Source organism: Myxocyprinus asiaticus, chromosome 32 (genome assembly GCF_019703515.2).
Source record: "Myxocyprinus asiaticus isolate MX2 ecotype Aquarium Trade chromosome 32, UBuf_Myxa_2, whole genome shotgun sequence".
NCBI classification, from domain to species: Eukaryota; Metazoa; Chordata; class Actinopteri; order Cypriniformes; family Catostomidae; genus Myxocyprinus; species Myxocyprinus asiaticus.
In genome coordinates this window covers 35,645,901-35,670,041 of record NC_059375.1, presented here as the reverse complement: position 1 = coordinate 35,670,041, position 24,141 = coordinate 35,645,901, and the positions used below count along the sequence as shown (strand labels likewise).

At 42.8% G+C, this 24,141-nt stretch overlaps 1 long non-coding RNA gene across 1 annotated transcript; it reads left to right on the top strand.

Moving 5' to 3' along the window:
* The first annotated feature begins 290 nt into the window (after positions 1–290).
* On the top strand, positions 291–5,552 carry LOC127423664 (uncharacterized). The gene is made up of 3 exons (XR_007894362.1): positions 291–678; positions 1,000–1,156; positions 3,073–5,552. It is a non-coding gene; the product is annotated as an uncharacterized LOC127423664 (long non-coding RNA).
* The last annotated feature ends 18,589 nt before the right edge of the window (positions 5,553–24,141 follow it).

Here is a 24,141-nt window from a genome sequence, read left to right as displayed (position 1 = left end):
TATAACATTATTTAAGCTATAAAATGCAGTATGGGAGCAGCCCTATGAGTTGAAATGGATGACCAATCTGTTTTTTAAGCAAAAGACAATGTCTCTTTGTTATAGTGAACATATGGCTGAAGTCTGATCATATGACAACTTGTTTGCTCAAGGATATACAATACATCCCTAAAAAACATTTTGCTGAGTTCATGTCACATGAGAAATCTGCTGAGGTCAAATCACATGTAACTTGTTAACAACCTATATAAGCCTGCCATGTGTGTGTGTGTTTGAGGAGAAGACACAGGTGGTACGAATAAAGCGCTGAGGAAAAGACTGTGCTGTGTCCTGTGTGTGCTTGGAACACTCTCACTCGTGTGAATTCCAGGTGGAGATTTTCCATGACAATTTGGTGACGTGGATGGGATGCTAACTCAGGTTCGCCCTGATCTATAATGACAGGTAAAGCTGCACAGCCAGGGACTGGGTCACACCCCGATGTAGTCGAAGGGGTTTGTGGAGATGGACACCTGTAATGTGTAGTTAATGGGGTTCCTGATATGGCATCCAGAGGACAAAATAATTCTGACATGGGTGAGGACACAGTCCAGCAATAGGGAAAACTCACGTGAGTTGACGAGCTACTAATGATGGTCCGGGACACATTGGTCGAGTGACTGTCTGGGACAGTATAAGGTAAAAGTCGACTGGCTGTTTGGAACAGCAAAACTCGAGTTGCGGTCTGGGACCACATAGATTGAAATAATAATTATATATAACAGGTTGTGTGGGGTATGTGATTACTGGTTGTTTAAATTGAAGCTAAAATTCCTGGCAAGGATGGGTAATAACAATAGTAAAATTAAAAGAAATGAGTATGGAGGATGTGCTAAAATTATGTGTGATGAGCATGGAGATTGGACATGTGCACAGTTCAAATTATGGGAAGAAAATGGGTTTCCAGAAAATGGTAGTTTTAGCCTGAACCAAATATAAAAGCTTAAGAAATGCTTACAGGATGGTCGGCTGGCACGACAACGGACTCAGTGCTGAAAGATAAAGCGGTGTCAGGGTTAGAGTCCCTGAGAAACCTGAACCTCCCCTATAAAAGAGGGTGAGAAGTGGGAACCTGAAGCCTGAGGACGGGGTCGCCTCAACAAAGGTGACCTTTCAGGTAAGAAAATTCCACTGTGATTCTCAATAGACGATAATTTATAATTGTTATTTAGTTAAGGAAAGACTAGGATCGGAATAGACGGTCTAGGACTGCAACAGAAATTCCACTGTGATTCTTAATTAGGGAAGTTTAATTCTTTAATTAAGGAAAGACCAACACTGGAATAAAAGGGATTCTAAATAATTGATCAAATTATTTGAACCGACAGGTTACTAGGGCAGGGGATGGTGATTCAAGGGCACATGAGTCAGAATCTAGCACACATACATATGAAAAACGATGTATGCAATGCTTTCCAATTCAGCCTATAAAATGATGCCTACCATCACATTGACAGTTGGAAACAAACCAATTACATTTTTAGTGGATTCCGGTGCCACAGAATCTGTAATCATGAACAAAGAATTCACACCCCCTCCAAAATTTAGTGTTTGATACATTAGAACAATTGGGGTGACTGGTGATTCAGTAAAAGAGTTTATACGGTGCCACTTTTGATTGAAGATGATCTGAAGGGCACCATAAAACATTCGTTCCTATTGTCAAAATACTGCCCAATAAATTTGTTGGGATGAGATTTAATGTGTACTCTGGGCATAATGTTAAAGGCTAATGAAGCAGGGGTAGTACTGACCAGACATACTGACTCTGAAGAGCACTCACACACTTACACCATGCTAATGAACCCTGTAACCACCCTCATTCTCTACGCCTATGAATGGCACCTCACAAGAAACAGTGGGCAGACAGTTACTGGAACATGAAGACACACCACTGGGAACACTAGGTTTCCTACAAGAGGGCGATTTGCATTGTACTGCTTATGTGTCAGAAGAAAATGATGAAGATTCTGAGGATATTTTTTTCAAATGTGTGAAAAATTATGTTACACAGACAAACTGGTTATACTGGAAAATAACATGTGTGCAGCAGGTGTTCAGCTACCAGAGCCTCTAAAAGCCACATTTTACAATGTTTTGGGGGCTAGCCCACATAATTCATTAGCTAAATCAGCTGACGTCAAATGGGAAGATTTAGGATCATGGGTGCATAATTGTGTATTTGAAACAGATTGGCAAGACACCTCTAAAAAAGGGTTCAACACAGTGTTTAGCATGCCACTCACAGATTATAGATGCCCTTAGGTATAACTGTAGATAGAATTGTTCCGATTGTTGAGGAGACATGTTCAATGGTCAACCACACATCAAGAAATACCAAGTTCTCTTTGGACCCAAAGTAAATATGATGTTGGATTAATGAAAGGTGTTGAACCAGTTGTGATCACTCCAAATAAACACTTTTTGTCCATACAAAACATTCCATGGCCTATCACAAAGAAACAAGTGATGAGCTTTTTAGATATGACAGCATATTGCAGGCAATGGATACCTAATTATGCAGAAATAGAGGCTCCACTATCTGCAGTGATACATGGTAAAGGCCTGACAGCACATGACAAAGTAGTCTGGACTGAATTCGGACATAAAGCCTTCTCTTCTCTGAAGGTGGCTTTACAATTAACACCCACATTGGGACTGCCTAACATGACTAATCCTTTTGTGCAGACTGTGGAAGAAAAAGGAAGGTTACATGACATCTGTTCTGTCACAAGACCATGGGGGAAATTAAGGCCAGTAGCTTATTTCTCATCTAAATTAGACACAGTGGCCAAATGCCTTAGTACTGTTGCTGCTGCAGAAAAAGCAGTACTTGCTTCCAGAGATTTGGTGGGTTATCAACATTTGACCCTATTGGTCCCACATACAGTATCCATCATACTGTTAGAACTAAAACAACTGCTCACCTATCTGCAGCATGATGGCTATGATAAAATGCTGTATTATTGGAAATGCCAAACATTACTGTTAAAAGATGTACAGTTCCTAACCCTGCCACTCTTCTCCCCACAGCAGATGATGGAGAACCACATGACTGTGTTGCTTCAATAACAGTGATATGATCTCCCAGGCCATACCTCAAGGACACACCACTCTCCAATGCTGAGTTGTAACTGTTTGTTGATGGTCCTGCTTCAAGTGACCCTGTCATGGGAAAGACTAGGGCTGGGTTCGCTGTTGTAACTGCATTTGATACTATCATTGCACAACCCTTACCCTGACACACATCCTCACGAGCAGTGAAATTGATAGCTATAATTGAAGCCTGCAAACACACGGCTGGTAGGTCCGTTAACATTTACACTGACAGTAGATATGCATTTGGGGTGGTGCATGATTTTGGGGCCATTTGGAAGCAAAGAGACTTCCTTACATCTACAGGCAAACCCATCTCTAATGGACCCCTGGTGGTGGCCCTGTTAGAGGCTGTCATGTTATCGTCCTTTGTCGCAGTGTGTATATGTGAGGCTCACATTAACTCCCTTGACCACATTTCTGTGGGAAATGCACGAGCAGATGCTGTACCAAAGAAAGCTGCTCAACAGGAATTTCAAAACCACAGTTTTGTTTCTGTTCCTCAAACAGACACACACACACACCAAATGCAGATTCCATTTATTTACAGAGCAGAGTCACAGCGGAGGAGAAAGCTGCCTGGAAGAACGCTGCCTGTTCAAAGGAAGACGATATTTGGGTTGGTCAATGGGAAACCATGCCTGCCACATTATTTATTTCTGCATTATGCCAAATTGGCACACGGTGTAGACCATGTGTCAAAAGGAGGGATGTTGAGTGAAATAAATAGGTACTGGTTCACAAAGGGGTTTTCCATTTATGCCCAAAAATATTGTCAAAAATGTGTAATATGTGCCAAATTTGACATAGGAAGAGGGCCTGTGAGGGCATATCTGCCACCTGAAAAGCCATTTGACCAGCCACTTGACCACCAATTGAACTGAGTCTGCAAGAAGTTAAAAAGTATTGCCTGGTGATTAATTAACAGTGACAATGGCACCCACTTTGTGAATCAAGCCCTACATCACACCGGTCAGTATTTGGGAATTAATATGACAACACACTGCACCTACCCCCCTAAGAGTGGGGGAGCAGTGGATAGAGAAAATGGCACACTAAAAAATAAACTGGTCAAATGTTCGTTTGAAACTGGACTAAACTGGGTTCAAGCGTTACCATTGGTGTTAATGCAAATGCCGGCAAGGCTCAGGAAACTAAACGGTTTGAGCCCATTTGAAATTTTGTTTGGCAGGACCCTTAACATGGGAACTGGACCACAAAAAAGCAGTTGCTTGATACTGACCAGTGTGAGGATGAAATGTTGTGTTATTGTGCAAACCTCTCTGCTGTGCTTTGTGATATTCATAGACAGGTGAAAACAGCGCTCCCCAGGGAGGCAAAAGTGAAATTGCATGATCTGGAGCTGGGAGACTGGGTTGTGGTGAAGGACTTCAAAAGGAGAAATACAGACAGATGGGCTGGTTTGAGTGTTTCTGTAACTGCTGATCTCCTGGGATTTTCATGCATAACAGTCTCTAGAATTTACTCCAAATGGTGCCAGAAACAAAAAACATCCAGTGAGCAGATGTTCTGCAGATGGAAATACCTTGTTGATGAGAGAGGTCAACAGAGAGTGGCCAGACTGGTTTGAACTGAGAAAGTATACAGTAACTCAGATAACCGTTCTATACAATTGTGTTGAGAAGGATAGCATCTCACAAAACACACCTTGATGATTCTCATAGCTTTTGGGAGAATGTTCTGTGGACTGATGAGTTGAAAGTGCAACTGTTTGGAAGATAGGGGTCCCATTACATCTGGTGTAAATCAAACACAGAATTCCACAAAAAGAACATCATACCTACGGTCAAGCATGTTGGTGGTAGTGTGATGGTGTGGGGATGATTTGCTGCTTCAGGACCAGGGTGACTTGCAATAACTGAGGGAAACATGAATTCTGCTCTCTACCAGAAAATCCTAAAAGGAGAACGTCTGGTCATCAGTCCGTGAGTTGAAGCTCAAGCACAACTGGATTATGCAGCAAGACAATGATCCAAAGCATAGGAGTATGTCCACCTCTGAATGGCTCAAAAGAAGCAAAATTAAAGTTTTGGAGTGGCCTAGTCAAAGTGCTGACTTGAACCCGATTGAGATGCTGGGCAGGACCTTAAACGGTCAGTTCATGCTCAAACCCTCCAATGTGGCTGAACTAAAGCAGTTCTGCAAAGAAGAGTGGGCCAAAACTCCACCACAGCACTGTGAAAGAATGCTCTCCAGTTATCGGAAACGTTTGGTTGCAGTTGTTGCTGTTAAAGGTGGCACAACCAGCTATTTAAAGGGCAGTTCGTTTTTCACATAGGTGATATAGGTGTTGGATAACGTCCTGGTTACTTGCGTAAACTCCGTTCCCTGATGGAGGGAACGAGACATTGTGTCGATGTAGTGACACTAGGGGTCACTCTTGGGAGCCCAAAACACCTCTGGTCTTTGAAAAAAGGCCAATGAAAATTTGCGAGTGGTATTTGCAAGCCACTCCCCCGGACATATGGGTGTAAAAGGAGCTGGTATGCAACCACTCATTCAGGTTTTATGCTGAGGAGCTGAGACAAGGTCCGGCCATTTCAGCAGGTAGTTCAGCGTTGTGGCAGGAGGGACACAACATCTCATTCCCTCCATCAGGGAATGGAGGTTACGCTAGTAACCAGGATGTTCCCTGTCTGTCACTCACTCAACGTTTTGTCGATGTAGTGACACAAGGGGTCCCTATACAAAACGCAGCAACTGGCTGAACTGTGTTACGTGAACTGGCGGTGTGTGACGGGCAGACCACTTTGTGCCTCGTAGCCAGCGCACCAGGCCGACACGTAACCTCCCCCAACATAGTTATGAGTGTCGAACGGCCCTTTGGGGACAAGTCGATTACCCAAAAGATAGAGACAGGCTAACCCAGTCGTGGCCTCTTTTCCCCCTCTTTTTTCCACTCCCTAAAAAAGAAGGGGAATTATCTGACTGGGCTGACCAGGTCTAGTCGGGGGGTGTCCCTCCCAAGGGGAGGACATCGCGGAGACCACACCTCGCCCAAAGGGGGGGGTATTTAAGTGGAAAATACGTCACATGGTCTTGCCGACCATGTGGAGAGTCTCATGGTAGATCGGGGGAGGAGTTGCTACAAACATGGAGACTGTGGCAGAGGGGGCTCTGCCCAAGGAAGACACAGTTTGCCTACAGGGAAACAAATTAGCAGAAGATATACATCGCATGGGGTTACCTTACAGTTAGCACGTGTACTGGGCCGGCAGTGAGTCTCTCCGAAAACTCGACTGCCACAGGGCTCGGAGGAAGTCAACCAGGGAACATAGTTTGTGAACACTACTGGGAATTAATGGCGCACGTCTTCAGCTCAGAGGAGGTGAAAGGCGCTATGTACAAGCGATAAACCCAGCCAGCTATCCCTGGCTTATCTGCTTGTATTGCGTGCCACTGCCTGGGATGAAACCTGTTCCACCCAGAGGTTGTAGAACCTTGCAAAGGTGTTGGGTGTTGCCCAGCCCTGGTAGAATGGGCTCGTAGCCCTACCGGGAGCGGCACTTCCTGGGCATGATATGCCATAGCTATGGCGTCAATGAGCCAGTGGGAGCCAGCAATGACAGGGCTGGGTCTGCCTCCTCCTGGGGCAGCGCTCGCAGGTTCACCACATGGTCCCTAAAAGGGGTCGTGGGAACCTTGGGCACATAGCCCGGTCAGGGTCTCAGGATCACGTGAGAGTAGCCCGGACCGAACTCTAGGCATGTTTCGCTGACAGAAAACGCTTGCAGTTTGTGGAAGTGAGCACAGTCAGGAGGGCAGTCTTCAAGGAGAGTGCCTTAAGCTCAGCTGACTGCAAAGGCTTAGGTCTTCCACATCCCATCCAGGGGCCAGACATGGAGATTCCAGAGGTCTGGTCGCATGTGCCAGATGGTGCCCCGTCCCTGAGAAAGAAGGCCCTTCCTCAGGGGTGGGGGGGGGGGGGGCTTGTTGCGAGGAGCGTGAGGTCCGAGAACCACATCTGGGTGGCCCAGTTGGGTGCTACCAGGACGACCTGCTCCTCGTCCTCCCAGACCTTGCACAGAGTCTGTGCAAGTAGGCTCACTGGGGGAAACACATATTTGTGTAGGCCAGGAGGCCAGCTGTGAGCCAGCGCGTCTATGCTGAGGGGTGCCTCGGTCAGGGCGTACCAGAGCGGGCAGTGGGAGGATTCTTGGGAGGCGAATAGGTCCACCTGTGCCTGTCCGAATCAATTCCAAATCAGCTGGACCACCTGAGGGTGGAGTCTCCACTCTCACCTGAGGGTAACCTGCCGTAACCGCGCGTCCGCTGTAGTGTTGAGGTCGCCTGGGATATGAGTGGCTCGCAGCGACTTGAAGTGCTGCTGACTCCAGAGGAGGAGACAGTGGGAGATTTGTGACATACAATGAGAGCGCAGACGCCTTGGTGGTTGACATATGCTACCGTTGCTGTGTTGTCTGTCCGAACTAACACGTGCTTGCCCTGGATCAATGGCCGAAACCTCCGCAGGGCGAGCAGAATTGCCAACAACTCGAGACAGTTGATGTGCCAACGCAGTCTCGGGCCCGTCCATAAGCCGGTGGCTGCATGCCCATTGCAAACAGCGTCCCAGCCCGTTTTGGAGGCGTATGTCATGACCACGACGCACCTGGAGACCTGCTCTAGGGGAACACCTGCCTGGACCTAGTCGGTCCAAGGGCTGAAAAGATGGTGACAGACCGGCGTGTTGACCACGCGATGTGTTCCGCGCCACCATGCTCATCTCGGGACTCTAGTCTGAAGCCAGAGCTGAAGCGGTCTCATATGCATCAACCCGAGCGGGGTGGCCACCGCTGAGGATGCCATATGTCCCAGGAGCCTCTGAAAGAGTTTCAGTGGAACCACTGTTTTCTGTTTGAATGCCTTCAAACAGGCCAGCACCGACTGGGTGCGCTTGTTCATGAGGCGCACTGTCAAAGAGACTGAGTCCAACTCCAAACCGAGGAAAGAGATGCTCTGAACTGGGAGGAGCTTGCTCTTTTCCCAGTTGACCTGAACCAATCTTGATGCCGGATGCTCGCCAGAATGTGTTTTTGCATCAGCATCTTGAACGGGAGTCTGTGTAAAGCCCGGTTCAGCACTCACAGGTCCAAGATTGGCCGCAAAACACCGCCTTTTTCCGGTACGATGGAGAAGGGGCTGTAAAACCCCTTCTTCATCTCGGCCAGAGGGACAGGTTCTATCGCACCCTTCCGCAAGGTAGCAGCGTTTTCGTCCTTCACCATGGTGAAGTGGATACTGCTGAACCTGGGCAGACGCCCAGCAAACTGAATCACTTAGCCGTGTCGGGCGGTCTGGACCAGCTATCACGACGAATTGGGAAGCACAAGCCACGCATCCAAGCTCTGCGCAAGGGCATGCAGTAAAATCAAATAAAAAGTCAACAAAAGATTCTCCACCCGGCCCTCCACCGGGAGATGGAGTGGTCTTACTACCAGCTCCAATGCAGTGGGTTTCATCGACCCTGGGTCACCTGTCTCAGGGGCGCTTTGATGACCTTCGTGGGTTCTTGGCGGCCGGCCGTGAGATGGGTGGCGTCTGCTTCCTGCGGTGGGCTCCACGCCAGGGCCAGGCCGAAGGGGTGGGCTACCTCGGAGCTGGTGCAGTTACCGCAGGGGGACGCTCTTGGCAACGAGTAGATGGGGTGTGGGATCTTGAGCCGCGCCGGGGCAGGATATGCCAGATTGCCTCCGTCTGCTGCTTCACCACTGAGAACTGCTTGGCAAAGTCCTCGATGGTGTCGCCTAATAGGCCAGCCTGGGAGATGGGAGCAGCAAGGAACTGTGTCTTGTTGGCCTCACCCATTTCAACCAGGTTGAGCCAAAGGTGGCGCTCCTGGACCACTAATGTGAACATTGTCGCCCGAGAGACCACGCCCTGACCTTCGTCGCTCGGAGAGTGAGGTCGGTCACCGAGCGCAGTTCCTGCATCAGATCTGGGGCGGAACTACCCTCGTGCAGTTCTTTTAGCACCTTGGCTTGCTGGACCTGCAGGAGAGCCATGGAGTGCAGGGCAGAGGTGGCTTGTCCAGCAGCGCTGTAGGCTTTGGCCGTCAGGGATGACGTGAACCTACAGGGCTTGGACGGGAGCTTTGGGCGTCTGCGCCAGGTGGCGGCGCTCTGCGGGCATAGCTGCACTGCAAGTGCTTATCCACCAGGGGAATCGCCGTATAGCCCCTGGCCACCCCACCATCGAGCGTAGTGAGGGCGGGGGAACTGAGAAATCCAGACCGGACTGTGAAAGGTGCCTCCCACGATTTTGTCAGTTCCTCGTGCACTTCCGGGAAGAAAGGCACTGGAGCGGGGCGTGGCTACTTTGAGCGGTGCCGCGAGCCCAGGAACCAATCATCGAGCTGCGAGGGTTCAGGGGAGAGCGGAGGGTTCCATTCTAGCCCGACGCTCACGGCCGCCCGGGAAAGCATGTCTGTCATCTCTGCATCAGCCTGTGACTGGGCAATCGACCCCGAAGGGGGGGAGCCCAGCTGAGGCTTCTGCATCCGACTGGACAAGCCCGCTCTCCGATGCTGCGTTCAAGAGCTCATCAGCTTCGCTGGCTCCGAACAACAGGTCGAACTCGCCGTGAGACGAGCCGGCGGACTCATCCGGAAGCCCGATCGGGGCAGACGAGCGTGCTGGGGAATGGGAGGTCCACGGGGGGATACCCGGTGGAGGCGATCCCATTGGAGTCTCCAAATCGCCCCAGTGCTAGCCATGCTGGCCTCAAACCTGTAGGTAGAAGGACCGAGGCGGGGAGCCACTGGGGTGGCTTGCTTTCTTACAAAAGCAAGCCGCGACCGCAACGTTGCCATGGTCATGTTCTTGCAGTGAGAACACGAACCATCCACGAACGCTGCCTCCGTGTGGGTTTCCGATAACACACAATCTGAAAGGCATCTTTAAAAAGATGCGTCTTTAAAAAGACGTTCCGTGTGTGCTGCTCTTTTAGAGAAATATACTCTTTCAGAAAAATATACTCTCTTTGTTCTGCCGAAGCACCCAGGGGTGTTCTCTGCAGTGCACCAGTGCAGAGGAGGGAGAAGCTGCTGAAATGCGCCGTCAGATCCAGCAGAGGTGAATGAACAGTCGTGAGAATTCAGCTCAATGAGCATGACCGTTCGGCTCCGAAGAGAATATCTGAATGAGTGGTTGCATACCAGCTCCTTTTATACCCGTATGTCCAGGGGAGTGGCATGCAAATACCACTCGCCAATTTTCATTGGCCTTTTATCAAAGACCAGAGGTGTTTCGGGCTCCCAAGAGTGACCCCTAGTGTCACTACATCGACACAACGTCGAGTGAGTGACAAATAGGGAACATTTTTGCTTAAATAAAAAAAAAAAAAAAAAAAAAAAAGTTGCCTTTGTTTTATGTTATATCTCATTTGAAGATCTAAAACAATTTAGTATGAAAAAAAAAAAAGAAATATGGAAGGGGCAAATACTTTTTCACAGCACTGTATATTAGTATAAAACAAATATACTGTAAATAACACATACACACATGCGTATATTTCCATTGGTTGCATGCCATAATTTGACCCTACAAACCAAATGTTTCTTTATGACCAAAAAACAATACAATTTCCACCTAAGGTTTGACATGAGAAAGCTGAGATCAAGTTAACCTTCACTTAAAGGAAAGTTCACCCAAAAATGATAATTCTCTCATGATTTAATCACACTTATTCAATCCCAAATTCGTGTGACTCTCTTTCTTCTGCGGATCATATACAAATATATTTTGATAGAGATATGAGGTGTTTTTTGTCCATACAATCCAAGTCAATGGGGTACAACACTTTCAAGCTCCAAAAAAGACATTAAGGCAAAGGTAATCCACACAACTCGAGTGGTTTAATCCACGTCTTCTAAAGTGACACAATCATTTTTGGGTGAGAAACAGACCAAAATGTAACTCCTTTTTCCACTATAAATCTTGTGATCTGCAGTCTCCTTGACACAATGATTATTTGAAGCTCGAATTACACTTCCTCATGCTTTATAGTGAAAAATAAAAAGAGTTGCATTTTTCTGTGTACACAGCCAAATTTACATTTTGTTTAATCTAGAAGATGGATTAAACCACTCTAGTTGTGTGGATTACCTTTATGCAGTCTTTATGTCTTTGTTGGAGCTTGAAAGCATTGGACCCCTTTGACCTGTATTGCAAGGACAAAAACACATCATATGTCCATCAAAATATTTTCGTTTGTGATCCACAGAAGAAAGTAAGACATATGATTTTCATATGGCAAAGGAATGATTTGGGTAAATCATTTGGAAAAAAATAAGGGTCAGAAAAAAATGGCAATTTTCATTTTGGGGTAAACTATCCCTTTAACCAGGCAGATTATAACATTAAAAATAAACTAAGCTAGGCCTCAAAAAAATGGTGGAATCACTGAAATTCCTGTAGATCGAAACGGAACATGAAGCAAAGTTCACTCAAGAACATCTTATTCAATTAGAATGGACGAAGTTGGCCTGCTTTCTAACAATCTGGTTGCTGTTTTGATGAGGCTCTTTGGAAAACATGATGTGTTATTTTGCGATGTTCACTTTGGTGAAATTTGAGTGGGCAGAAGAGGGAGAGACGAGAGTGTGCTCATATGCAAATACTTCAATGTTTTTGAATGATTCTAATGATGCCGCCATTCAATGACTGTATGCAACTGTTTGTGACTGGGGTTTCTCAAAAGGATACAGAATGATTTTGTGTAATGTAAATTTTCCAATGCAGTCTGTTGGGAACTTGAGCTGAAATTCAATAAGCTTTGTCATATAAAAAATACACCCTGTCCATCTCAAACCATTTGAATGACATTTTGATATTACATGTTAATGGTTGCATTTAAATGGACAGTTCACAAAAAAATGAAAATTCTGTCATTTACCCCCATTATGTTTTTCCAAACTTGTATGACTTAAAAGAAAACAAAAGATGTTAGGCAGCATGTTCGTGTCAGTCACCACTAACATTTATTGCATCTTTTTTCAATACAATGAAAGCCTAACATCTTTTTTTGTGATCTACAGAAGGCCAACATGAGGGTGATTCAAGATGACAGAATCTTAATTTTTGGGTGAACGATCACTTTCAGTCAATGTCACAACCTCACTTTGAAATAGCATCCAAAATATGAACTTGCACAGATATTGTTACTCTTCCGCATGGCTGATCAAGCAGAAGCCATTCTTACCACCTTTCCAAATAGAGCAAATAATACCAGCAGGGATGGCTCGATGTCTATAATTTACACCCCATTTGTTATAATAAGAGTTTTAAGCCTGGTGGGTGTTGGTCAGGGGCTTTGGGAACCCCAGTGAGGAGACACCCCAAGACCTTGCAATCCTCTCCCCAAGGCTCCCTTTGACTTGTCCCAGGGGCTAGTAACCCAGACAGCACCCAGGCTTGGGCCCACCAGCCCAGCTGCCTGGCAGACAGAGGGTAGATCAGTCACACTCGTCCCCTGTGGGTAATGTTTATCCCAGTCTTAACCCTGAACTCTTAGTTCATCACCTCATGTTACTCAGCATTGCAAAGTATAGAAGATCTCTCCTGCAGTGATCTAGTGATTTGTCGAGCATGATGTTTCCCAAAAAAAATTAATGGCAATACAATAAATAAATCATTTAATAAATAAAAACATGCATGCAATGTTATTCTTACTCTCAGTCATCAAGGGAAAACTTAAAGGAATAGTTCCCCAAAAATTATAACACTGTCATTATTTACTCACACTCATGTCGTATAAAAAACATTTACTGTTATTTTGTAAGTGAAAAAAGAGGAGAATTCTTGAAGAATGTTCACACCACTCTTTCATAGTTCACAGTGACCATGGCTGTCAAGCTCCTAAAAGGTCCAACAAACACAATAAAAGTAGTCTAATTGACTCTGAGTCTTCTGAATACATACAATAGATTTTTATGAAGAACAGACTGAAATTTAGGTTGTTATTCATCGAAAATCTTCAAATTAAATTGCATTCCCCACACCGTATGTTTGCACTGGCACATCACATTCCGCTTATGAAATACGTGAGAACTAATAGCATTTTAGTATCAATTATGTCAAACCTGCAAAGTTATCATATCGGCTTCAGAAGACTTGGAATACAGAGCATGAGTTATATGAACTACATTTATGGTGCTTTTTTGTTTTGTTTTTCCTTACAGGAGCTTGGTAGTAGATGTAGTCACAATATGAATTGTCTTTGTATGGACAAAAGCTGTGGAAGTATTCTTCAAAATGTCTCCTTTTGTGTTCCATGGAAAACTAAAATAAAATAACTGCATATAGGTTTGGAACAACATGAGAGTTAGTAAATAATAACATAAATTCATTTTTGGGTGAACTATCCCTTTAAATGACTTGTAAACACCTTATCTACTTATAAAATGGTACTTATCTATTAATTATCCTTTCGATGACAATCATAATAGCACAGCAGTAGATGCAGTAGGGCACAGATGAGAGAACTAAGTTGGGACAATTGCAAAAGTGTGTTCGTTTTTATGTCTTGTTGCAGCAGTTACCACTAGGGGGAGTCTACCCCACAAGTTTTATTTATTTATTATTTATTTATTTATTTATTTATTTATTTATTATCATCCTCTTGTCTTGTAACTTTTTAAATCTCCATATCTTGCCTTCTACTGAATAGATGGTCTAGAAAAACTGGACAACAAGAATTAAAAGTACAACATGGGATACAACCACATTAATCAGTGACTTGGATTTGCATCAGTTTTCATCAGAACTGATAAATGTAATCTATGAGGTTGATGAGCCTAGTTCTTCTGGACCCATTCAGAGGAGAATGGCAGCCGTTCAAGTGCTGAAACATTGAAATTTACACACTAATTTCAATGCATTGAATAAATGATGATGATTGCTTTCATTCACTGGATTCCTGGAAGTATGTGTATAGTGAGATTAATGTTAGCAAATTCTCAATGATGGTCATTGCGTTCCATCTGTGCGTTTCAATGAAAATATCAAAAGAGAATGATTCTACACAAATGTGCATACATGTGAACAAACTACAAGTATTCTAATTCAGCATAGAATCCAGCTTTCAGCGGTCCATTGTGTCACTGCATGATTAAAAGAGGAGAGGGAAAGATTGTTTGATCTCTGTTTGACAACACCAGTCAAAAGTTCAGACATATCTACTCATTCTTTATCATTATTATTAGCTTTTTACTATTTACGAAGGCACTTATGGCATTTATATTTCCATTCAACAACTTGTAATAATTTGTGATTATATAGAAACTGTAAGTTATTGAACAATTTGGCTTGTGCGTAAAGTTATTAATTCTATTCCCATAGTGACCAACTAATCAACAAATATAATTTCAAATTAATACAATACAGACACATTTTAGCCAGCCTCCTATCCAACACTTTTAGGAAAATCATAATAACATTGTTCTTAGGTTCGTTTATTTTTCTCCATGGGAATAAAGCTTTTTTGTACGAGCCAACTGGTACGATTTCTTAGGATTTCACAATCTCGTACCATTATTATGACTTGTCATGAGACAGAGAAAAGTGTGTCCAAACTTTTTGGTACATGCAAAATTAAAGTTTATGGTTTAGTTTATAAAAAGCATGCAAGAGCAAACCAGCAAAACATTATTACCAGTCTGATCTCAGCAACTACATGTCAAGACACGATATCTTACCAAGTAAAGAGAAACCAGAACAAAAGAGTCACAATGCATCATAAAATACAGCATCATTTTCAGTCGAGGTCAAAGTGATGTAAACCAGCCAATATTTGCTTGGTGTCAGTGAGCAAAGATGAACTGCAGACCTCCTCCCTGGGTGCTGCTGCCAAATTCATATGAAAGCAAGATTACGTGTGGAAATAATTTGGTGAAAAGACTTGTTGAGTTTTTAATCATTTGTTTGTACAGTTAAAGGCTCCACCTGTCAGGTGGATAACTTGAAGCATTCAGCGGTTGGTTACGAGAAACATAAACAAGTGTTCCTATTGCTCAGCTAGTAGAGCATGGTGCTAGCAACAACAAATTCATGTAGTACAATGACATGCACTTTAAACATTTTGATTTCAGTCAAACTAAAACAATAATTTGTCTTTTTAAAATGCTAATCAGTTTGAAAACTAAGTTTTATAGTTTCCCAATGTCACCGTTTTCCACAGTATAAGGTAATGGAGAGTTTTTTTGAAACATTCTATTTTCGGTAGATGAAAACGGCATTTGTAAACGTAGTGAAAAATGTATTAGTATGTCCATGAAGTCAGACTAACAGACCTAGATAATGTGATTGTAACTCAGCTTTATCCAGCATTTATAAACGTATTGACTGATTAGATTCCATAGGATCGCACATACAAATAAAAGTTAAAAGCTTGAATGCACTGTAAGTCATATACACTCACTTAGCACTTTATTAGGAACACCTGTACACCTACTTATTCATGTGATTATCTAATTAGCCAGTCGTGTGGCAGCAGAGCAATGAATACAATTATGCAGATACGGGTCAGGAGCTTCAGTTAATGTTCAGCCATCATCAGAATGGGGAAAAAATGTGATCTCAGAGATTTTGACCGTGGCATGATTGTTGGTGCCAGATGGGCTGGTTTGAGTATTTCTGTATCTGCTGAAAGTAAAGACAAAATTTTTGTAATATTGCTTTCACGAATCCATACAGACTACTGGGCCACGCCTCCGATTGCTCAGCCAGTGAGAAACACCTTTGAAAAATCCTCAAGATACCTTAAAGCTTCAAATCATTATGCCAGGAACATATTCACACACATTCAACAGCATCTCAATGCACTGCACGCCATCTGTCTGACTGCTAAGCTGTGTGAATGTTGGGGAGGGGAATAATCTACAGTACAGTGTGGTCATGTGGGGTATGCATAAAACCATGCAGGGACACAGTCTGTAATTGTTCCTTACTTAAGCGAATCAAAGCGCTGCTCTCTGCACGGGCCATGCAATATGATTGAGCTGTCAGACACAATATGCTAATTGTCATTCTTAATATGCCTGGTGGACGGTTGCATTCCAGAGCTATGCTACTGTTAAATGTAGATCTCCTTATTGTGAACTGAACCTCTTGAATTTGAGTTAAGGGTGAATAATCCATTTACACAAGCGTCTACAAGTACAATGGCAATGGCTCCTTTCACAGTCTGAGAACAGGGATGTTTCTATGAGAACAAAAATGTGGTTTAAAATTGAGAATTTACTCTTTGATCATTGAATTACAGTGGCCCCAATAAAGTATTTAGAGACACAGGCCACACTTAAAATTTTCAGAATGTCATTGCATTAGTTGAAAAATACTACGAGTGTCATCTGCAAACAAATGATGCTAGACCTTTTCTCAGAACTAACTTCACTTTTCAGAGCCATTTTTGCTCTGATTTTTAACCAACTTGTCTCAAGGTCATTTTTAGTAGATGTATGAAGAAAGTTTCCCTAAAGTTCACACAGGTGTAATTTATCACATTAAATATGGATATGTTTTATTACTGTATGACAACCAGAATGTGTCCAAATATTTTTAACCTTAATTTTGAAAAACATTCAAAAACATTGTTTTATAATTTGAAATCGAACTTCTTTTTGTGAAATTCCATAAAACAAAATTAATTCTATATTTATTTTAAATAAATGCCACTTGGGTACCTTTCGTTATCTAATGCAAATATATGTAAAAAAAAAAAATAAAAAAAATAAGTGTGTCTTAAGATTCCAAATACTTTTTGGGGCCACTGTATATTGCAAAATGTATTCTCAAAAGAGATTCTACTCTACAGATAACACTGATGATGCATTAAAAGCGAGTCATTGTGCACTTGTTTTTCAAATGTTAATATGTGATAACTAACTTGACTAGACGTTAGAGGCTTAAAAATCTAATTTATCTTTTTTTTTTTTTTTTTTAAGGCAGTAGACTATGCACAAAAGTCACCTTTCAACTGGATTATGGGAATCGGATTGGCCTATTCTTCTTTGATCTACCAGATTACAGTGAATCTGTCATGGCAGGCTAGAGAATGGAAAAGTTGAGATGAACTCTAGAGCCTGCTGGCTGGGCAAAATTCTTCCACCCATAGATCAGGCCTCTAAGATATGTTATGGTTAGAAAACATTACAGTCCAAGCCTCTAGTAAATTTTGCATGGCTAGATAAACACAAGTTAAAATTCAGTGCATAAAATGGCCATGTGAACATGTACCATTATGCAAGTATTACTAATGTAGCAACGCTTTTATCTAACCAAGCACTGGCTAGTAGATGCATCTTTAAGATTAACGAATGACTCACATTTGAAGAAAAAGTACTCTACCTAGACTACAGTATATACAGTATGTCTCCCTGCAATGCTGCTCTTTATTCACGAGATATTTAGCCAATAATAGTCATGTGTATCCCTTTGGAATCAGATACTGTGATAAAAGACAGTCTTAGCCAGAGAGCTGGGTGGGAAACAGATTAAAGCTGTCTGTTAACCTTTGAGACGTGTCCCTTGGAAATGAAGTCTGAGTGGGATAATTGGCTTGTTTAATTAGTTATACCAGAGATGGAACAGAGGAAAGCACTTATGTTAATCACATCACAAATACCTTGACACTTCCCCTTAGGTGCTTGACAGGATGTCTGATTGGTTGAAGTGTTTAAGTGACAAAAAGCCCCATTCCTTGTTTTACCACTACAGCTGCTCTTAACTAGACTGATCTCACAGTGAAATCGGGAACTGTAGGTCGACTTTTCTTTATCTGAAATTGGTGGGTGCAAACCGAAATGCGAAACACCGCCCCCAGTGGCCAAAGTGTTAACTGTTGTTGGGCATATGGGCACGTGTGTGCTCCATTTTCCAGGTCAAATGTCCACAGAGGGGCGCCAAAAAATTAGTTGTGAAGTGAGTTGTTTTCAGCTGTACAGACTATAATCTAGTGAAGAGAAATGCATATTTCATAAAATGTACCCCCCAGCCCAAACACTAAACCTAAATGGAACCATCCGTGGAGTAAAAACGTAATGTTAGAGGAAAAAAATAATCTCGGTCTCGGTTACATGAAACGTAACCCTGGTTCCCTGAGTGGGAACGAGACTCTGCGTAATTGCATTGGGACACACCCTGAGTGTCACGTGGTCTGAAGCCCTTGTACAATAATGGCAATTTATTGGCTGGTGGTGCTTAAACGACACCCCAAGGTAGCTACATCACAGGCTCCATAAAAGTGCTTGCTTTGGGCCATCGAGTCAGATTTTCTGCAGGAAGGCACGAGCCTATGCAGCTGGTAGAGAGTATGGCCAGCTTACGCAGTGTCTCGTTCCCATTCAGGGAACCAGGGTTATATGTCATGTAACCAAGACATTCCCTTTCGTAGGAACTTGAGCTGCATTATCACACTGGGAACAATATAAATTCACACCATGCGAACAGTAGCTGCCAACTGTCTAGTAAGTAACTATCTAGTATGGCAAGCATATAGCGGCACACAAGCGAGCTAAAGTGTCTGAATAAAACAGAGAAAATTATGAGTTTACTCCTGTTCCAGCAGAGAGAACCTGGGAAGCAGGAGTCAAACACTCATCCAGATTATAAAATCAAAAAAATTTATGTGGAGAGGACCACCCTGCCACCTTACAAATGTCCTCCAAGGAAGTACCTCTAGCCAAAGCCCATGAGGATACCATGCTCCTCGTAGAATGGGTTCGAATACCCGAAGGCAAAGGTAAACCATGCGTTTCATGAGCACTTGAAATTGCATCAGTAAACCAATAAAACAGCCTTTGCTTGGACACTGAAACACCCCTGTTGCGGCCACCAAAGCACACAAACAACTGTTTTGACTTAAGCCACTGGCTAGTACAGTCAACATAAACTCGCAATGTCCGAACTGGGCAAAGCATATGCAATCTTTCATGCTCCTCTGACTCAAATGGGGGAGGATAGAAAGCCTGAAAATTAATAATCTGCGAGCTAAATGATGTTGAAACGACCTTGGGAAAACACCCTGGCACAAAATCCATATATAAGGGATTGATCGACAGGGCATGCAAATCACCAACCCTTTTAAACTATGCCAATGCTACTAGCAGGGCCATTTTAAGAGTCAGAAACTTATCAGTGACTGTTGCCAAGGGCTCAAATGGAGCACCCGAGAGCACCTCTAAAACAACAGATGAATTGCATAAGGGAATGCGGACAGGACGAAAAGGTCTAAGCCTGTGTAGCCCACGCATAAAACAAGAGACAAGAGAATGTCTACCAACAGAGACTCCACTGATAAGCGCATGCTCAGCCGCTACAGCGCCAACATAGACTTTAAGCATTGCTGGGTCAACCCCGGCCCCAAAACGCTCTTGCAAAAAAATCCAGCACTGTACCAACAGGGCAGTGAAATGGATTTTCACCTCGCGCTGTACACCAAGAAGCAAAAAATACACCACTTGAATGTATAAAGCTTCCTAGTTGATGGAGCTCTAGCATTCAGAATGGTATCAACCACAGTGGGGGATAACCCATTATTCAAAAGAGAGCCCCGTTGAGGGGCCATACCCATAACTTTCACAAGTCCGGCCGGGGGTGACAAATGCTGCCCCGGGCTTGAGACAATATGTCTGTTCTGACTGGAATCTCCCATAAAATTTCCTCCATGGCACCGAACAAGGCCTCAGAGCATGTCTGACGAGACTTGCGCTTTCGCTAAAGGGGAGGGCAGCAAACATGAAGAAGAATCCGATGCCCATTCGCACTCCAAACTTCTCAGACACAAAGCAGAAAATTCCAAACTGCCCCCACACACGGAGATACAATCTGGAAGCCATGGAACTGGAACAAGTGGGGATAATGCCACGTGGTGAGAACATATAGTCCACACAATGTATTTTTCGTTACAAGTTTGTCTTTTATTGTGGTTAGACAGCTTGAATGGAAGACCTAGCTATTCAATACTACATACAGAGAAATTGCATAATAAAAGTCACTATTTCTAATCATTCAGTTTGCACAGTTACACCAGTTTCATACACTAACCTGCAAACTCATCAACATCACTTTGTTAATTATTGATGAAGTTCAAAAACCTTCGTAAGTTTGGACTGCCATCTGCTCGTAATGTGTGTGTTATACCTGTGCCTCTTCCATGCCGCAACCAGCTTCAGTAAATGTTACGTCACCCCGTTGTGATCTCCCAAAGCTAATGCGTCAGACTACATTGAATAGAATGCAACTGGCAGTTAACTGAAAGCACACAAATTAGTCTTCTAATTTAAATGTTAGCTGATGTTAATATATAGACGGCTCAAATTTCAAATTTATCGATAAAATAACATGCCAATCAATAATCAATATATCGATATTTTATGACATCCCTATATATACAAACACACACACACACACACACACACACACACATATATATATATATATATATATATATATATATATATATATATATATATATATGAGAGGAGAGGAGAGTTGGGAAGGGAAGGGAGTTAAAGAAATAGATAGTAAAGGATAATGGATGTCAACATGCTTAAGATGAATGAGCTTCTCCAACATCATTATCTGTATGATAAGTTTGCTATTCTCATGGGCCACAATGATAAAAACACAGTAAATGTTTTATAAATCCTACCTTAAGAAGCTATAGAATGGCAACACACTGCAAAAACACAAGCACTCTGTTGACAGTGTGTAGACAGAGCTTAATATCCGGTCAGCAGCAAGTTAAGTAAGTTGACAATGATTGTGCAATTAAACGTTTGGATCTCTCTCCCTAAATTTGTCCTCCTCTCTCAATAATGAGAGCCCCTCTCTTTATTTTTTTTTTCTCCAAGAGTGTAAATGCAGACATTAATCACACGTTTTGCAGACAGTGACATCAGCACTGGTTGGGTAAACACACAGATCTGTTTAAAATCATGCTTCCTGCTAAACCAACAGCCAAACAGTCTGTGAACATGTGACATTAATTGGCACATAGTAGAGTAGTACAGTCCCAGGGGACCATCACACTGTAATGATCTAACATGTGACATCATCAACATCGTTAGGAAAAAACCTACTGTACATAAATGCATGGGCACCTTCAATGTGCCGGTGGCAGCGGTCATACAAGCACTCATTGAAACAAGTCTGCTATATGTGAATCAGGTGTACCAAGTGCAGGCAATTGCAGACTGTTACACATGCAGCTGATGTATAAACACATTTACAAAAGTTTGCATTAATTAAAACACGTTTCGATTTGCAATTCATCTGAGACAGTCTTGCGGGATAGAGGCAGCAGTGTTCACGGCAGAGTTTTTATTCCCTTTAAAGTCCGTGATGATATTAATTCCCTGCCACATGCTTCTAGAGTTGGTGGTGTTAAACTGTCCTTCAATCTTGTCCCTGTACTGGCGTTTGGCTGCTCTGATAGTTTTGCGGAGGGCATAACTGGTTTGTTTATGCTCCAACGCATTCCCGGAATTAAAAGCGGAGGTCCGCGCATCAAGTGTAGCGTGAACATCGCTATTTATCCATGGCTTCTGGATAGGGTAGATCTGTGTTGTTTTGGTCGGAACAACATCCTCTATGCACTTTCTGATGAAACACGTTACGCTATCAGCGTAAAGCTCAATGTCGTCATCAGGTGGACCAGAACATTTCCCAGTCCGCGTGATCAAAACAGTCCTGTAGCATGGAATCTGATTGGTCTGACCAGCACTGGATCATTCTGAGGGTGGGTGCTTCCTGTTTCAGTTTCTGCCTGTAAGCAGGCAGAAGCAGAATGGAAGAGTGGTCTGATTTGCCAAATGGTGGGTGGGGGAGGGATTTGTAGCCATCCCGGAAGGGAGAGTAGCAATGGTCCAAAACCCAGTCCCCTCGTGTGTTGAAACTGATGTGTTGGTGGTATTTTTGTGCAATTGATTTAAAATTGGCTTTGTTAAAGTCCCCGGTCACAATGAACGCGGCCTCAGGGTGCGCAGTTTCCTGCTTGCTTTTACTCCCATACAGCTCCTTGAGTGCCCGGTCTGTGTCGGCTTGTGGCGGGATGTACACAGCAGTGACAATGACTGCTGTGAATTCCTTCCATAACCAGAATGGTCGACACAGAAGCATGAGAAATTCCAGTTCAGGAGAGCAGAAAGACTTGATAGAATGTACGTTCCTCTGATCACACCAGGATTTGTTGATCAAAAAACATACACCACCACTTCTGCTTTTACCTGAGAGGTCTTTCGCTCTGTCCGCTCGGTGCACGGAGAACCCCGCCGGTTCGATGGCGGAATCTGGAATCTCCGCAGACATCCAAGTTTCTGTAAGGCATAGAATGCAGCAGTCCCTCGTCTCTCATTGGAAAGAGATCCGCGCTCTCAGCTCACAGAGCTTGTTGTCCAGAGACTGAACATTTGCCAGTAGAATACTGGGTAGCGGGGGTCGATTTGCGCGACGTCTTACTCTGATGAGAACGCCAGCTCTATTTCCCCTTTTCCTTCTGCGTTTCCGCGGCCGGGCTGCCCAGACAAAGGGCTCTGCTGGCGTGTTTATAAACAGCAGGTCAACACTGAGGTATTTAAAGTCCGGTTTTTGGTATGCTATTGCAGAACCAATGTCCAAAAGTGTTTGTCTCTCATAGAGAATAAGGCAGACAACATCCAAGACAAAAAAACATAGAATTGTAAACAAAAAACTGCAGTGTTGTGTCAGAGCTCGCAAAGCAGCAGCCATACTCGGCGCCATCTTGAGTCCAGTGGTGTAGGTGTGCCATACTAAACAGTTAAAATTCACACCATTTAATTCCCATCATCACCTGAGTGGTTACATGACAGAAATGACAGATCATATGACAGCAATGAAAAACCAGGTGGTCTACATTTAGGCCCTGTCCCAATACCCACACTTGCGGTCTTGGCCACTTGAGTGCGCATGCACGCAATAGGAAGTAAGTGCTCAAGGCTGTCCCATGTCTAAAACATGCCAAAGCTCAGTGCACTTAATGCACACTAAATCCACACTAGTGCGAATACCGCTTCGGAACGGTCTTTCAGGCTAAGTGTATCCCAGAGTTCATCACATTCAGGAGCCACACCCTGCCTACCTGAGCGATCAGTGTATTTTTGCCATGATTATGTCAAGGGAAGCTTTTCAACATAAGTTATTTATTATAATCAGATAGTGAAATGTAAGTGAAGCATATATTTATTTTAGTATAAATTAAAATATTCAACATTATATAATGTGTTTAGGTTGACTTAATATCAGCACCATAATTACAAAATATTATTTATGTGTATATTTTGTATACCTCTTTGTTATCCTTCTCACCCAGTAATCACCTTATTTTGTTTGTTCTTGCCTAATACTGCTGGTCATTTTGGTAATTTTTCAGCCAGTGTGGCATACAATATAAGGTCTAGTAAATGTTGTTTTAAAATTAAAAATGTATCAACTACTACCACAAGTTCTTTCTCATCTTTATGTATTTAAAATATACATTTTAATGCTTTTTATTTGTTGTATGAAACCACATACTGATAAGATGTGTAAAGCAGTCTTTGGTCATCTTAAATGAATTCATTTTATATTTTAAATGAAAATATAATTTAAATGGTTTATATTAGTAGCTATTAATGGATCACACAGGTTTATAGAATAAAGTTTTTATTTTTTTAAAATTAAGTTTTATACAGTGTATTGAGTAACAGAGTAGAAAGAAATTGCTTATATTTCATATTTTACAGCAGTTATGGATGACACAATTTTACAGTTAAACATTTTTTTAATGTGCAAAGTATTAAAAATCAAATAAGTAAAAATAATTAACTTTAACACAATAAAAACATTATAAAAAATGTTACTTATTTTCTACAGCACAATACACTTCTAACAACCAGTAGTGAATTAATATATATAAAAATGGGTAAATACATTTTCAGTTATTTATTATTTTAAGTATTTAACAATCAGTCTTCAGCTGAGTGAAAAG